This window comes from Amblyomma americanum, chromosome 10 (assembly GCF_052857255.1).
Source record: "Amblyomma americanum isolate KBUSLIRL-KWMA chromosome 10, ASM5285725v1, whole genome shotgun sequence".
Lineage (NCBI taxonomy): Eukaryota > Metazoa > Arthropoda > Arachnida > Ixodida > Ixodidae > Amblyomma > Amblyomma americanum.
Window position 1 is genome coordinate 55,916,467 of NC_135506.1, and position 18,244 is coordinate 55,934,710.

The window sequence follows — 18,244 nt, forward strand, 5'->3', positions numbered from 1 at the left end:
GTTACTGTGCCATTTCCTTTCCTCAAAAACCAAACAAAACAAGTGAGCCGACCGCGTTCACAGAGTTCACTGGTGTGGACAACTTTGCAAAGGCCGTTCATTTTCACGAAAGGAAAGGCGCACAACAGGCTCCGTGGGTCAGTGGAGACCTCAATCTCGCTTTCATGTACGTGGCGTTGGTGTCCAACTGCAAAAGCCTGCTTTGATTGCGTTCGCCACACTGGATAGGCAGCGCGCCCTCCCTGCCACCCTGGGAGGTGGCATGCAGTTAATGGTTGATCGCGAGATTTATCACTAAATGAACGCTGCGGCCTATAGCCATATCTGCAGTGCCGCATGTCAGCCACAACGCTGTGAGCGCTAATGCATTCAGGCCACATTTCTCTCTCACACCACCGCCATATGTATCGAAGCACGAATGAGGCGTCCGCATATAATAATAATAATAATAATAATAATAATAATAATAATTGGTTTTGGGGGAAATGAAATGGCTCAGTATCTGTCCCGTAAGTCGCCGGACACCTGAACCGCGCCGTAAAGGAAGGGATAAAGGAGGGAGTGAAAGAAGAAAGGAAGAAGAGGTGCCGTAGTGGAGGGCTCCCGAATAATTTCGACCATCTGTGGATCGTTAAAGGGCACTGGCATCGCATAGCACATGGGCGCCTTAGCGTTTTTTATGGAGGCTTCGCTTTTATGGAGGCGTCCACATATCCAGGGAGCCAGTTATGTGCCCTTCCTTTCCCCAAAGCCATCGCCGTCTAGAACATTGTCAATGCCAGCATCTTTCGCTTTGTATATCTTGGATTAGCTGAGCTAATCCACATTATTTTTTTTTTGTTTTCAAGGGACATTGGGGAAAAGAGAGCGGTAGACCATTTTGCAGCGGTGGTGGAGCGTAAGCACCTATAGTGGGATGCAACTGAAGAACGCAGCGGCGAATGCCCCTCTAAGGAAGCCCTCCAGCCAATGGCGTGGACAGATATTCATGACGTCGCGGTTAATCCCCTAGCGTGAAATCGGAAATGACTGACATTGCCCCGCCGCGGTGGCTCAGTGGTTAGGGCGCTCGACTACTGATCCGGAGTTCCCGGGTTCGAACCCGACCCCGGCGGCTGCGTTTTTATGGAGGAAAAACGCTAAGGCGCCCGTGTGCTGTGCGATGTCAGTGCACGTTAAAGATCCCCAGGTGGTCGAAATTATTCCGGAGCCCTCCACTATGGCACCTCTCTCTTCCTTTCTTCTTTCACTCCCCCCTTTATCACTTCCCTTACGGCGCGGTTCAGGTGTCCAAAGATATATGAGACAAATACTGCGCCATTTCCTTTCCCCAAAAAACCAATTAGTACTGACAAGTGCCTCCATGAAATGGAATTAATCGCGACGTCATGAAAGCCGGTCCACGCCATTCGTTGAAGGGCCTCGTTTGAGGTGTGTCTGCCGCTGTGTCTATAGCACTTCCCAGCTTCATATCGAAATGCTGGTTGGCGATACGTGATGAGATAAATAACAGGGACGTTTAGAATAGGGTGACCCTATCGGTTACGGGCACAGGAGTATAGCGGGGCGTCAGTGCGCAGGCGCAGGACAAATACCAGAGGGACGTTATTAAAGGGCCACAGAAAGGGGCGTTTGAGCTTGGCTTTAAAATGCTTGCACTATGTAGTGTACAAGCCACCGAGCGTTCATGCCGCGTACGAGACCTCAAAAGCGAGCGAGAAATTTACAGTAAATATTTTAAAATTCCCACTTTCGCACCTCGCCGCGACGCGCGGTGCCGGGCTTCCGCGCGAAAACCTGGCAGACCACGTCAGGTCTTGCAAATGACGTCAGCAGCCGGGGGTTATCATTGGTTCACAGCGCCAAATTCTTTCAGACGTCACGCGCTACCGCGGCCGCGGCCACTCCGCGCGCGCCGCAGCCGGTGGAGGTAGGGGAGGGGCCGTGTGAGTGGGGACGGCGGAGGAGCGCCGCCGCTTTGGTGTGCGAGAGGAGAGAGAAAGGCGCGAAGACGCGGAAGTTCAAATTTTGTCTGCGTGTAACTCAGCTTCCACTAAACGCATTAAAATAATTCTTGCTGGAGAATAATTATGAACCGTCGTCTTTTAACATCCCAGACATATCACACCTTTATTGAGACCCCCTTTTGGGTCCCTTTAAACCCTAAGCCTTTCTTGGCTCATGAGTGGCGCGGACGGAAGTTGTACACACGAACTGTCAATCAACAGCTGATAAGCAGAATATATGTACTGAGACAAAATAAAATAAAATAACATAATTATAATTGTAATATAAAAATAAATAATAAATAAATTATAGAAAAAACACAACAAAATAAATGAAATAAAAAAGAAAAATTGGGGAGAAGAGAAGACAGGGAAAGTCTCGCATTTCCGCTCATAAGCAGACGGAAGTGCGAGCCTGTAATTTTTGTCCTGCGCCCCGCTATACGCCTGTGCCTCTAACAGTATATGGTAAGGCTATTCTGAAAGCCTCTAATATTAAAGGAAGGAAGAGCACATTCCACAATTAGCCGGGGGACGGATTCGGCGTTCTTTAATTGCTCTCTTTAATTCGAGAGCATTACTTGGCACATGTTTCGAAAATTCCGCCGTCATCTAATACCCATGACAAGCACGCATGGCAGAAACGCGGCACGCAAATGACGCCATCGCTCCTCTTGGAGCCTTAGGCCGTCGGCTTCCCTACCGCCACGTTACCTCAAAGCGGGATAAAGGTGTCCACTGACCCAGGGGGCCAGTTACGCACCTTTCTCTTGCTCAGAATCGACGGAGTCTAAACCTTTCGTTGGTTTTGAAAAAAAGGAAAGGCGCACACCAGCGCCTACTTACAGTTCGATTAAGGTGTCCACTGACCCAGGGAGCCAGTTACACTTGCTCTCTCACTTACATATCGTAAGAATTGCTTAGGTGCCCCCGTAATTTTTTTTTCCTCCACAGTACGGGCAAATGGCAACAGCTGAAGTCAGAGATGAATAACGAATGTAGGTCGTGTACTGGACACCACATTGATAAATTCCTCGTTGCAAGTCGGCACTCATTGTGTCACTGTTGCATTTAAAATGCACACGCTTTGCAGTCACTCTCTCATTTGTGCCCGTGTAAAATGTGTCATGAGGTAAGGAATTATTTCTTGCGTACAGCGTTCGTCAAATATTTACAGCCAAAGTAATTAGATCCTAGTATGCGCAGAAGGGCTGTCTGTAGCTCCACTTTTAGTCTTGAGATTCGGGGGGCCGATGACTAGAGTCTACCTCAGCTTCGAGAATTTCGGAACGCTAACAATGCAAAACCAGCCGCAATTCAAGGCCCAGAAGCAAACGAGGTGAGCTATTTAGTTCTAGAAAATGTACAATTTAGGCTGTAGCGCCGGGTTTTATTGTGCGGTCCTGCCCAGATCGCATCTCTTTCGACGGCTTCTACCTTTTCGCACTGGCTTTCAATGAACACGCATTTCCAGAAAATGTCATATACAGTACCTAGCCAAACGTCTACTAGGCTTTGCTCAATTTCGGCTCCTAAGCCCCTCTTAGCTGACCTAAAAGGCGTCTTTAAGCTCCCTTGGAAGTGCATAATTGCAATTCGTAACAATTTGGTTTAAAAGCACATTAAAGAAGCGCAATTGCGGTGATCCTGAAATGTGCATATTGTAGCTTAAGAAAAAACAGCCGATAATCTATGCTGAATGCACCTGCTCTAGCGCTACGTCATGCCGCAAATCAACCAAGAACCATTTTACACACATTGGTAAACAAGAATCGTGGAGTAAAACGCAAAGGCGCCCCTGTGCTGTGCGATGTCAGTGCACATTAAAGATCAACAAGTGGTCGAAATTATTCCGGAGCCCTCCACTACGGCACCTCTTTCTTCCTTTCTTCTTTCACTCCCTCCTTTATCCCTTCCCTTACGGCGCGGTTCAGGTGTCCAATGATACATGAGACAGATTCTGCGCCATTTCCTTTCCCCCCAAAACCAATTACTATTATTACGGCGCGGTTCAGGTGTCTGCCGATACATGAGACAGATACTGCGCCATTTCGTTTCCCCAAAAACCAATCATTATTATTATTACTATTATTGCCACTCTGTCCAACAAGACAGTAAGCCAACACCAGTAGATTCCTTATGAGTATTATGTTGGTGAAACACTAAAGTATGCCAACATCAACAGAGGGAGTTGAGTGGCATAGTCTTGTTGCTGTCGCACTTATAGTCGTCGCGCTGCAACTGGTGTGATTTGCCTTCAGGTTCCCAGGGTGTCTTCTTGTCGGAACGTGCTCTCACCGTCTGTGCCAGCGACGAGAGAAAGACGGCGACCAGGACAAGTGCGACAAGGGCCGGCAGCGCTCCCACGAGGCAGATGAGCACCAGGCCGGTGACCTTCAGGTCGCTCTTCTCGAATTCGCCAATTCCGCTGCTGCCGGCCTCCTCTCCCTCCGTCACCGCGCTTTCTGCCAGGAATATCTGGTCCTGCGGCTGTCGTCCGTCAGCAAGATTGAGGCTCAGCCTTGTAGGTACGAAGGCGCGAAGGGCACATAGCGCGAAGGAGCTCCTGTGTGTAATTTCATTCTGTCCTCTTGTTATACTTCGCGTTACACGAGTACTGTTAGTCAAATTTAAAAACGGATGTTTTTTTCTTAAATAATTGAATGGACGTTTTCTTTGCCATAGCACTGGCACCAGTGACGGACACTACAGAAGAGGTCGCAAGAAGGACGAAAAATCTCGGAGGTTTTTTTACTATACCTGCTCCTTCTGCACAGCCATAAATGTGTGGGAGAGTAAACTGGCGTGGCAGCTGCTCACCTCGGTATACATGGGGAAATTCTGCATAGCATTCATCTTGGATCCTCCTCTTCTTCGGTCAAGGACTTGGCGAGTCCACTGTACTCTCCAGGGGGATGAAGGAACGAAGTTGTGCACCCCAAAGCAGAAAATATTTAGTTTATCTTGTCACACCTAGAGAGTAAGCGTATCCCTGAAATGCATTCCTGGGGAAAAAATGAGAATTGAAAACTTGTTTCGAGTAAAGAAATTGCCGCAGCAACCGTCTCACATATCTCAGTGGACACCCGAACCACGCCGGAAGGTAAGGGATAAAGGAGGGAGTGAAAGAAGAAAGAGGTGCCGTAGTGGATAGAGTAAGCGTATCCATGAAATGCATTCCTGGGAAAAATGAGAATTGAAAACTTGTTTTGAGTAAAGAAATTGCCGCAGTAACCGTCTCACATATTTCAGTGGACACCCGAACCGCGCCGGAAGGGATAAAGGAGGGAGTGAAAGAAGAAAGAGGTGCCGTAGTGGAGGTCTCCGGAATAATATCGACCTATTCTGAGGTCTCCCCACTGAGCCCTGGCCTATCCCCCGTCGTGGGTGTGTGCCATGTCACGAAGGCAACAACAACAATATCGACCACCTGCGCATCTTTAACATGTACTGACATCGCACAGCACACGGGCGCCTTTTGCGTTTCGCCTCCAACGAAACTCGGCCGCCGCGGTCGGGTTCGAACCCCCGTATACTCCGGATCAGTAGCCGAACGCTTAACCACTGAGCCACTGCAGCGGGTGAGTTGCTGGGATGACAGAGCGCATTTTAGGGCAGCTTACTGATGGTGGCAGCCGAACTTTGGGTCGGCCTGGTTTATTGGCTGCTCAACGTGCCATGTCTTCCCTCTTTTCGATTACTCGAGCTAGGCAGCGCGCATGGTCTTCTTGGCTGCTTTTGCGGTTTGAGTAGCCTCCGCCATTGTTAGATGGACGGCGTGCTCGGCTTCTTTAATCGCTTTTGGTGCTTTATGTGCTGCCGTGTACAGTCGATCGGGCTCTTCATGGTGGGCAGTACGCTCAGTGGTGGTGATCATATTTACGTACAAGAGGGATAAGCCTTACAGTGGTGCGTTGGCAGCTGCTACGCCTGAGTCATTTAATCGAATAAATGTGTCTCTGCGGCTTTCACATAAAGGCAATGTTCTATAAAAATTTTCAAGAGTATATTTATCGCTGTTCCCAGCTCATTTAATGAGGCCTGGGTATGCGATTCGAGAGGTGTCCAAGGAACGTTCCTTCTCAGACTACGCAGGAGTGTCTCTGGCTCCTTACAAAAATGAGGCTCACTGTTAGGAAATGGTTCACATCACCCATAACAGCACAACTGACGCACAGAGGTGAGATGGCATGGTGAATCTAATGTAGCCGCATGCCGGCGTGTAGGCAGGATTTGTACGCAGAGAGAGAGAGAGAGTAAATCGCATTTGTTTGCAGGTCGGTGTAAAGCAATGTGCCGGGGAGGGCCCCCTATTCCAGGAGTTATGCGGCGAGTGCAACCACTGTCACTCGGTCGATCAGACGAAGGTGGTCAGCCAAGTTGGAGCAGGCGAGTGCCGCTTCCCACTCTCCAGCGATGGGTTAGGAATTGGGGTACCATAGGGTTGTGTGGGCATCCCCAGGATAGGCGGTAAATGGTAGCCGATCGCGGTACCGCGGGTAAGTGGAGAAAGACAAAGCAGGATGGATCTTGCTGTATAAGGAAAGGTTGAGGAAAGTGTTTGTCTGCAGCTGTCGCCAGCGGGCAGACTGCGCCCGCGAGACTTTCGGGTGAGGGGGCATGCAGGCAAGCGCTCCCGTCTGCCTCTGGAGTGTTCTAGGGCACACTGAGTCGATGGCCGTCTGAGGAACAGGAGTGGAGGAAGAGCCGTTCTCCGCAGCTGGGTAGGAAGCGCTCGAGATTTGGCGTCAACGGTTACGCACCAAGCCATTCCTTCGTGGGTGGGTGCTCAAACGATGGTGTGGGGGTTTTGATCGACAGTCACGGTGCTAAGGAAGCGAAGGGTGCGTCGGTGGATGCGGCTATATAGGAAGTTAGGCGCGGCGGCTTGCGAATCAGTAAATATGAGAAGGGAGTGGACGGCATGTGCACCGTTCTGGGTAGCAAGGGCGATGGCGAGCTCTCCGAGTTCTAGGACTGTACTATCCGAGATGGTGAGGACGGCGCCGACAAGGAGTTAAGCATTTAGGACCACCGCCAACAGGTCTTTGCATGCACTGTACGGGGATAAGTCGACGTAGCGGCACCAGGGGTTGTTGTGGGGCGGCTTCCATCCCACTGAGTTGTTGCGATTCGGGTTCTGTCCCGCTGAGGCCATCAGTTGAAGTGGCTCGGGCCCGCAGTACTGTCCCTACAGGAGTAAGGATGAGGAGACAGGAATGTTCAGGAAGAAACTAAGACAAATATATCCAAATTATTTACATCTTGCAGCAGTGAAGAAGACGGTACAAAGAGACAACGATAAAGGGAACACGACGGACAATGCAGCGTTTTCGCCTCCAGTTCCCGCCTTTTTCCACCAATGAGCAAGGCTCTTCGTGAGCGCTGCCTTTGGGTGGTGAGGCTGAAGCTGAGAGATCCCAATTGCTCTTACTGGGGGCTTCCATTTCCCTTTGTCCTTCGCGAACATCCGGCGTGAATCAGACGCAAACGCAGGCCGGTTCTTTAAGCCTCCTCGAGCCTCCAGGAACGGCAGCACCGAGGCTGTCGAAGCTAGGCCATAGGTGGTCCGACGAAACCACAGCTGCAGGAATGTCAGGCGATGGCTTCCGAAGAGGGGCATGGAGACGTGTATCCCAACCCCGGCAGCCATTGTGTAAAGCGGCTGGGCTGCTAGAAGACTCGCCTCTTCTGGGAAGGCGATCTCAAGGTCCCCTTGTAGCACTACACAAGTGCGGCGCTCTCCCGGGTGCTGGCGGCAAGGGAGTTCCTTCGTAAGTGGTGGTCATTCGTGACTTGCCAGACGTAGGCTAATTGGACAATTTGCATCTTCCGGAGCCAAGGCAATCGCTCGTCCATGGTCGGAAAGTCGTGCAGAAAGTGAAGGGGTTTGCAGCCTCTTCTCGCGGTGCCAATTGTCTGCGCTCAAAAGTCGATGTCGGCATTGCATGGCCTGCGAACTCGTGGCTTCAGGGCAGGAGGAGGTGGGGGGTGGGGGGCTGGGACAAACGTGACAGAAACCAGATCTCTAGAACTGCTTTATTCACAACGGGTTCAGTAACAGGAAAAAGGCTATTGAAAAATTTCAGTGCCATGAAAAGATCCAATTTCACTGCGTCTCCGCAAACCGCCAACTGTCGAGAGAAAATTTGGGAATGCGTGTAGTGCAGCTGTTATCTCAACACAGCAGCAGACAGCAGGAGGAAGCCAGCCAGGCACTGCGCGCAATAGTGAGTTCGGTGCACTACCTATGCCGCACAGGTCAAGCTTTGCAACGGCACACGAAGGAAACATTCTTGATCTGCTGGATGAACGATCGCAAGACGTGCCTAGGTGCTGTGAAGAAATGGCTGAGCAGCGATATACAGAACGAGCTCATAGAAATTATGGCGCATAGCGTTCAGCGGAGCATCATCAACGACGTCAGATGCAGTCCATTTTATGGAATCATCGCTGACGGTACTACCGACGTAGCAGGCAATGAGAAATTTACATTTTGTGTGCGTTGGGTAGACGGGATAGCACTGGAAGTTCGTGAGGAAATTCTTGGCATGTACAATGCTCCAGACGGCAGAGCCAAGACCTTGTATAAAGCCGTGAGGGACATGATTTTGCGTCTGGGCCTGGACTTTTATAACCTAAGGGGGCATTGTATTGACGGGGCCGCGAACATGGCAGGAAGATCTACTAACGTGCAGAAAAGGATTACGGACTCTGAACCACGGTCAATATTTGTGCACTGCAGTAACCACTGCCTAGACTTGGCACTCCGGGAGGTTGCAAGCGATTGCGATGTCGTCGGCGACGCTCTGAGCATTGTAAAGAATGTTTCGAATGCAATCCTCGAATCGAAGAACAGGAAGCCTGTTTATTCGGGCGTTGTACTTCCTCCGGGTAATGATGCCGGTGAGCAGCATTATTCCATGCCGAACACCTTACTGCTACCACTCTAACGAAGTGGACAGTAGAGTAAAACCAATGGAAAATTCCGTTGAAAAACTATGAAAGGGTGCTGGCGACTTTGCAGGAACTGGTAGAAGTTAAAGGCTCTTGTAGTGGCACCTGCAAGACAGTCATAAAAAGATATCAGAAAGCATTAAAGTAGTTCGAAACTTTATTGGGCATCAACCTTGCTATAACCTTTGTTCGTTTTTCACTGACATACGGGAGAACGATACTGTTAAAAACAACGAACGACGATTTATTTGCAACTACACAAAGAGAAAAGAAACACTGACCGAAGAGCGTCAAAACGAGAGCCTCGCTTCTCCGGGGTCGCTGAGTGTCTGGCTTTGCTGACCTTGGCACGCGATCGGCCCCTCCGCGGAACCGGTCCTGACACGTCGACACCGCTCTCCCTCGGAGGGGCTAATGGGCGCTTCCCAACTGTTCTTGGAAGCAGCCGAGGCGTCCTTCTCTCAGACACAGTGGGCGGCTCCCAATGTTGTGCCGTGAAGACATCTTGGGGAGGGGGGGGGGGGGGGCGTCACTGTCTCAGAATATATAACAGCCTTAGGCTGTTTGGCCCATGCGAAAAATTAGCGAGAATGCTTGAACGCCCAGTTTAACGCGCTGCAGGAGCAAAAGAAAGAGCAGAAGCTCTTTGTGACATCTTGCCAAGGCTATGGTCTGACGCCTCATTAGACGTCCTATGGCAGCGGGCGAATTCAAGAGCAACAGAGTCAGGTGTAAAGGAACATCGTGCGCCCAGAGTTTCGCAGCCACCCAGAAAGCTTCAATTCACAGACGAGCGTGAGGAGCCTGCAGCGTTTGACGGCAAGTCATCGCAGAAAAAAAGTTTTTTGCCGCTATTGATCGTATTACCAACGAGATCCGACGGCGATTTGAACCCTGGCATGAAGCAGCTGATTAGCCTCTAGCGCATTCTGACTGATGCTGCTGAAGGTCGAAACTTCGCTGCAAATGACCTAAATGAGCTTTTAGGCGCACACACTGCAGATTTTGACATCAGCAGGCTTTCAGCGCAACTCGTGCTTCTCCCAACGCTCCTGCGTGACGAGGGTCCGGCCGCAAGTGAACGCGTTTTCGCAGATTCTGCAGGGGAAGTCTGCAGACATGCGTGAGATGATGGACCAGGTTGTCCGGTACATGCAACTGGTGTTCGCTGTGCCTGCGTCAGCTGCTTCAGGAGAGCGATCTTTCAGTGCTCTAAGGCGAGTGAAACCATTTCTGCGCAATCGAATGACGCAGAGGAGGCTGACTCACCTTCTCCTCCTCCACGTTCACAAGAGAAGAGCTGCGGACCTCAACTTGGATGCCGTTATGAAAGAGTTGCCCCCACTCCCCCTCTTCCCTATCTCCCGCCCCTTCTCAGCAGCTTGTACATTCGCGCCCTCCCGTGCCTAGAACGGCTGAAAGAACACCAACCTCCGGCCTCCTTTGACTACCGCTCCTGCCTAACGCCCTCTTGTCATGCCAGCCATGAAGCTCGTCAATCTGCAATAATAACTTTGTACCTAGTGCTTACGTATACTTTCATACTTTCTTGTCTGCTTGTATAAATATATCACATCACATTTACTTCACTGCGGGAGTGAATGCGGAAATATTAAAAAAAAAATGATTCTTCGCAGCTTTCGAACCCGTTTTGTAATTTGCGTGGTCTGCGCAGGTTCTCAGTACTTCTGAAATTTCCAACCATTTTTAAAGTGTCTACCAGTGCAGAATAAGTGAAGTTGCAAATCAGTAAAATTTAATACGTCTAAAATGAGTTAAAACATTATAACTGCTGTCATTCCAATTACACCAATTAAAATAATAAAAAGGACAGCAAATAAATAAGAATTTACAACATTTAAAAATAAATAATAAAAGCAGCATACAAAGAAAACAATACCACCCCCCACCACACACACACACACACACACACACACACACACACACACACACACACACACACACACACACACACACACACACACACACACACACACACACACACACACACACACACACACACACACACACACACACACGCGCTCAAAAACGTTCCGGGGTCCGTGGCGCCGCGGATCATGCACAATGATTTAGTCACTGCTGCTGACGAAGCAGTAATCGAGGTTGGTGCGCAAGAGTCAGCACATCATGAGAACCGATGATGCATCTGTATGTTGACTGAATTTTATTGGCGCCGCTTATACCGGCGTAGAGAGTGAAGGCATATTGCGTGATAGCGGTTTGCTTTCACGCGTTTACGTAAATAAAAAAAAACTTTTTTTTTTCAGTTGTCTATGGTTGTAACGTAGATCATGCATACATTAGATTGCGTGCATTCATTTTGCATGCACAGACTGATCTTTCTGTATTGCGCGAAAATTATAAAAGAATGATCGCATATGCCTTGCGTGAATGATGCACGAAATGATATGTACTGAAACAGTCAGTTGCGCCGTTTGAGATAAACATCTAACACCTCTGGTGCGTCGACTCATTATCTGTATTGTACGGAATGCTGTAATGCAGACTTGCGTGCTTTGAGAAATATCTCTTTTGACTGCATGTAACGGGAAGGATATATGTGTCAATAAAGCCACGATCGAAAAACATCCTGTTCTCCATACATTGGCCCAGCGCTGCGGTTACCGTTGTTGACCAGCGCAACCAATTTTAACATGCCACAACAGCAAAGAAAGGGTGTACAAAAACCCAAGTAAAGCCTGGACTCCATGTACACGAAAACTCACGCGAACGCGAAGGCGACGGCGGCAAGCGACGCCATCGCGCGAAGCAAAATGCATATGTCGCTTGCCGTGTCGCTCGGAGTCGGATCTGCCCCCAAAGAAAATTTCCCTCGTCGCCCGGAAGTCCCGGTTTGTCCACGGTTTCTCACGGGTACATCTCATGAAACCAGCCCGTCGTCTTGGTCATCGCCACCGTCGAGAAAATATTTGGTTTTGTAGCTGAGAGGCAGACCCGCATGATTTAAATAATTAAAACAATCTACTTGTTGGGTGCGGAGGACTAACAGCATTCGGAGCGGGCTACGCGAGCGGGCGTACTGCAGGGAGAGATGCGTGTCGAGCCGCGGGTACCGGCGCTCGATCCACCGTGCCGCTGCGCTCCAACTGTGCATAAACACTCGCGGTGCACATTCTCACTGGTAAATTATAGTTTGCTCACTTACAATCAGATTGCGGTGACAGTTTATGGGAGTGTTTTTACTAAGCCGGAGTGCACAGGCACCGAACGAAAGCACACCTCCCCCGTGAACCCGTGATGTGACTTCGTCTCCGCAAGCACGCCGTTCGTTGGTTATCTCCACTGCCGCTACACCGCTGCCGTAGAGGAAATATTCCTTTGGCCCTGACTATGAGGCACACTAACAAAATTTTAGGAGAGATAACAGGTTACGGGCGTGCTTCTAAGCTTGAGTGCGCAAAGCACGGAGTCCGCTGCGCACGTCGTGGGTTCGCGTCGTCTGCCGCCTTCGCTTGCATGGAGGTTGCCCACAAGCGACGGAGCGAGCGTCGCCGTGCCGCCTTGTCGCGTCGCTCGGTCTTTCGCGCACATGGAGTCCAGGCAAGCGCGGCGCGCGGCGCGCTTACGCGCGCAGCAGGCGGACGACCATACATCCACCCACCTCCCCTCGCGGGCGCGATTTTAGACCAGTCTGCGCGCTCGTGAAACAGCTAGATGCCATGCGAACACCCCCCGCGCCCGCTTGTTTCGGTCGTCCGTTGTCATGGAGATAACTCGAGAACCGAACGCTATGAACGTAACTGAAGGAGTAATTGGCGCTACCGTCTGTAATTCGTGACCCGCGTTGACACATTGGCGCCAAAAGGCGCGGAGATGCAACGTTGTTCGTGGGTCGCCTGTTGCGGGTATCATCGGCCACAGCGAGTGGACGCGACGTGTCGCTCAGTTTGAGAAGTACGCCGCTTTCTCCATGCACCAATAACTCCGCAGCATATTTTATCTCAGCACTTATACTAATTTTCTTCATCGCAGGACTTCGGCAACTGCAGCTGCCTTTGTACCGTCAACGAGGTCCTGGCCGCCGCTAATGAAGCCGCGTCCGCCCGGAGCACTCGACGCAACGAGACGCGAGTGAGTGAATTCTTGATTACCGGCATTTTTTTACGTGTGAAGCGCGTTTCTTGAAAATGAGCGAGGTCCCGTTTTGACGCGTCTCGGGTTCGTCCGTTCGAGGACGTCGCTAAGCCTACTGAGGACGTCGCTAAGCCTAGCGTTTCTAGACTTAAGGGATGTAGTAGATGCAAGGTCTAAGCCGCGTTTCGAGTTGAGCTACACGGTATTCAGGGCTGATCGAAGTAGCCGCGTTCGTCGCCGCGTCAGTTTGGGGAAGACGAAAGGACGCTGCCCGTCATCTTGGACATCTTGTGAATGCATGGAGGATGTTGCGTATCACACCCGCACCGGGGTACCGCGTAGAACGCTCTTGATTCGCGGGTAACCTGTTTAGTAATTCCATATTCGTATGTCCGGGTAAAAAAAATGCGCGCAAACTACTGGCCTAGTCAAGAGCGAACATCGCTCGCATATTATTTATGCGGAATCATTTACCCCCCTCCCCAGGTGAAAATCCAACCAGAAATTGAACTGGTACCAGTTGGAGAGTTGGCTTCCACTTGGAAGTGGGAGTTCAACTTGTCCCAGTTGGAGGCAAATTATCAAGTTTTCCGCCAACTGGGGAACATCATGCAATTCCCAGTCGAGAGCCAAACAGTAGGAACTGGGGACCAACTGGGAAGTGGTTCCATTTGTGGGTCGAGAAGCAGAAATTCTCAATGGAGGGCCAACTGGGCAGAACTGGTTGCGGGTAAAAACTGAATGGGAAGTTTTTTTACTCTTTGCAAAGACGTCGAGAAATAAATAAATGCTGCTGCAGCTCAGCACATCACACAGTCATTAGGCGCAGAATTGTGAACATACTCTCAACTAAAAAAATGAGGATTCTTTTGTCCTCTACGGTGAATCTGCATCCGAAGTATGCGACATATATGTAGCTGTTCTTGTTATACTTGGTGAAGTCTCCAAAACTGAGCAATTCAGTCACCCTTTTCCCACGACTAACTCCATGCTCTCTGTAAGGAAAGCCATACTGAAATCTGATAGGTCGTGTGTGTGTTTATGTGGTTTATAACTGCAATGAGCACTTGATATATTTGTGGTTAGTGCAGCAAAGATGAAAACAAGACTGCATATCATTTATTTCAGTTTTGTTTCTCAAACATGCACTACCATTCGGTAAGGTACTGAGCAAGGTAATAATGCACTCAACATTTGGAAGTACTAAAATTTTCTCCATTTCTTATATACTTAGCATCCTTTTAACCCTTCGCACATACCTTGTAGACAAGCAGCAAATGGAGTGTGTCATAATTTGCTTGGAATCCTTCTCATCGATATTCTCTTTCACCCCGCCGTGGTGGCAAAATGGTTAGCGTGTTCGACTACCAAGCTGGAGACATGGGTTCGAACCCAGCCATCACAGCAATGTTTCAATGGAGGTGAAACGCAAGGCGCTCATGTACTGTGCTATGTCAATACATGTTAAAGAACATTAAACTCGACATACTAAACCACCTCTTCCATTTAATGTCAACCTCCAGTTGGCAGTAAATTATATCATTAAAGAGAAGCAGAATTTAAGACAGGAAACAATTAACTAGGTTGCAAAAAAATGCTTGCCCTTGCATTCAATCCAAACACATATGGAGTTGTATCTTTATCTATTTCTACAACTTTCTGTGCACCCCACCTTTCAAATCTAGTAATGTGTGTGGTACCAAAACATGGAAGAGGCAGCATAGTTTTTAGTCACAATGTATGCTGTTGTCTTGTCACTGCAACCAACTGACACAATGTGCTGTATCCTTGTAGACACATTGTTAGGCATTCCACAGCTGTACAGTCAGCTTTTTCACGCCTTTGTTATTGTTTGCTGTGGAACACACGCCCAGAGATACAAGCTCTGTCATGTTCCTCAACAGGCCCAGTTATTTCGTGGGCGACTTGATTCTGAAATAATTTCAAGGTAGACCCAACCACAGTCCTTGGCTTACCGAGGACTACAGGCTCCCTGTTAGATATGTTTTAGTGCACTGCAGAAAATGTCTGACTTCAGGGCTCGCAGAATCTTTGCATGCATGCACTGTGGGCCATTACTACCCTGCTTGTTACTTGGTGGGACACCTCTTTAGCTGAAGTGATCAGACCCAGTTTTCCCATTCCCGATTCGAATCCAAAACAAGAATGTGCCCACAGTGGCCATTGTAAAATAAAAATTTTTGCTAGATGCAGGAGCAAATGCACATTGGATGTCATTTCCTTCTCAGAGTACAGGAACTGAATCCCAACGACAAACTGTTCTAGGTGTTGTGTGCTTTTGGTGACGGCATTGTGAGAGACTTCATCCTGCAGGAGGAGGTATATTCCCTTCACAAGAGAGCTGAAATGTTCAAAATATTTAGCTGGCAAGATGCCATCCAAACAAACCAAGCAGAAGTGCAGTAGCCACTGCTGCCACTCAGTAGCCTTCCAAAACTTAAAAAAAAAAAAACCATGAACCTTTTGCTGCTCTGTCATACGTTCCAAACGTACTTAGCTTGTGATGACTGAGTTGTATCAGGCAGAGCAGCGAATCAGTCACTGCCCATGATCGAAGTGCAAGTGACTTGCAGCAGTTTCGTATACAGACCATAGATGTCTGAGCTCACAAGAAGACACTCGAAGTGGAAGACAGCACTCTAGAGAATTATCTAAAGCACTCTTAGGCACCTTCAGCTTTGTCATTTATAATGCCCTGTGTATCATCCCTACCAATTAGGAGAACCTGAATATTTGGCCTCTTTACCTCTTTAGGTTGGCACTAAAAAAGAAAAATGGCAAAAATACAGGGCGTGCCAAGCTTCAGCAAAAAGCACAGGTGAATAACAAAGCACGTCAGTTCTTGTGATGTCCAGACACAATACTTTTAAACAAAGGAGAAATGCCTTTACATGACGGTTTATGTGCAGCTCCTGTGAAAGATCTGAGGACTTCAGTGGCTGACGGCTGTGACATCTCCTTGCTCTAGCCTAAAGGTAGCACTAGCTACTATGGCTTGCAAAAGGACTGCTACGGCTCACATTTCAATTGCCATCTGCAAAACAAAATAAGTGAATAATGTTTTGTTAATGCACAGTTAACATAAATAGTATACTTTTAGAAAAGAAAAAGTACCAGAAAAAGAATGCAACAAAGAAACAACACACAGTGTGTAATCTGCCTGCTATGATGAAGTAACATTCAGCTCTACTGACAGCTCCACTTTTCAGCACATATGTTTCTTTCCTTTCTTTCACTTCGATCTTATTTCTATTCCCATACCCACCAGCCAATGTTCAGCATCAGGTCTTGAGTGAAGCAGTTATGATGTGGCAAGCATTGTTCCTTTTCTGACCTCCTTGTTAATAACCTATCTACCTAGCTAAAACTTGCATGTGAAAAGTGAAACAATGGTCTCAGCAGCTAGAATGTGGAAAAGATTATTGCTGGTCTAAATGACCAGACTGAAAGTCAAAACGAATGCAAAAGGCTGAAACTCCTGTTGTTTACATCACGAAGTAGCAACAACTAATGAATAAACCAGCTGCAAACCCAGCGATAACTTCAACACAAAGAAGTAAATCAAAGCGGAAAGACTGCAAAGATCACTGAAAATAACAGAATCCAGCACAAGTGGCTTAGTCATAACATAACTACATTACCTAGGCTCTTTGACAGAGGGTAATTCATTGACAGTTGACAGCAAAAAGCTTAAATCCTTGCGAAGAACTAAAACACCTGAAGCATCAGAGAGAACTGCTCTTGGATTTACTATTTTTTTTCCTCCACTCTTGGGAATCATTAAAAAACTTGAGCCTCAGTACACCACTCTAATAAAGCATGGCCACTCCCTCCACATCACTCTCCATGAAATACGGATTGCCCACCTCAACTGCTCATTCCCCTGCCCCTTCCTTGCCTCACATCCACTGGATTGCCTTTGGCATAAAAAGTGGAATAAACATGCTCACACTCGTGCCCGTTAATACGACCACCATTAATATAAACAACTCGAACTATGGACAATTTTTGTGAGAACCAAACGTTTTCAATGCGGTTATGGCTCGTTAATATGGAAACGGGGAGGGCGATTATAATTTTTGAGGACTAACAGAATTTTTTCCTGGAAGAGAATAAAAGGAACTAAGTATAAAGAATTTTCCAAGGCACCAATCATGCCCATGCGTACCCACAAAGCCAAGTCGTCTTGAAGAACGCTTAAGAAATATACATTATATACTTGTGACTAAGTGTGAACTGTAAACACACTTTTTTAACAACTTTATAAGCTCCAAAGCTTTTAGCAGAAACTGCCACTGTAGAACTGTAGTGGACCAATGCACAAGTATAGCTTCCTTCTTTTTTGATCACAAAAGTGGAGGTTGACATCTTAAAGTGCAAACAGGCTGCAATGGCAAGTGGGGCTGGGTTTGATCAGTCGACCAAATTATGGCTGCTAGTGATTATGATGTGCACAAAACACATACCTTCAGATGGGTCAGCAGAAGACGCTGGTTTCTTCAGTCTTTGACTTCCGGAAAGCCTCCCAGGCACATGTCTCAGCCATGATTTTATTGAATCCTCGATGTTGGCCCTACTTTCTTGTGGAAACTCCCCTGCGGCAGCTAAAAATAAAAACCACAAGTTGTTAAAATTTTGTGTTTAAACTGCATGAAAGTATTGCACCACACACTAAAGTACTGCTAGTGACAAATTACAATATTAGCAAAAAAGCTTTTCTTAAGAAAGAATGCACATATTATAATAAAGTTCAGAGTATATAGTTGGCAGCTTAAATAGTAATGCTATAAGAATCAATGTAACTCAAACCATTAAACCCACTTATAACAGCACAAGATAGCTCCAATACAACTGCCCTCACACAGCTAAGTTGGATGTCAACATTTCATAAAATTAGGCCCTTTGTTTTTGGAGTAAAACAGTAAAACAGGAGTAAAACAAATTCTTGCCCCGTTAACACATTTCTGGAAAGTCAGGTTAAACTCAATTTCTACTCAAATGCGCCTTGAAGTGGAGGTAGTTTCCCGGTGCACGAAGCTGAACACCTGCACGAAAATGAGCATATATCGTGTGCTCCACCCAGATAAGACGTTTTCAGTTTAACGACGATTTTAAACCTTTTTAACGCTTGCTTTTCATGATGC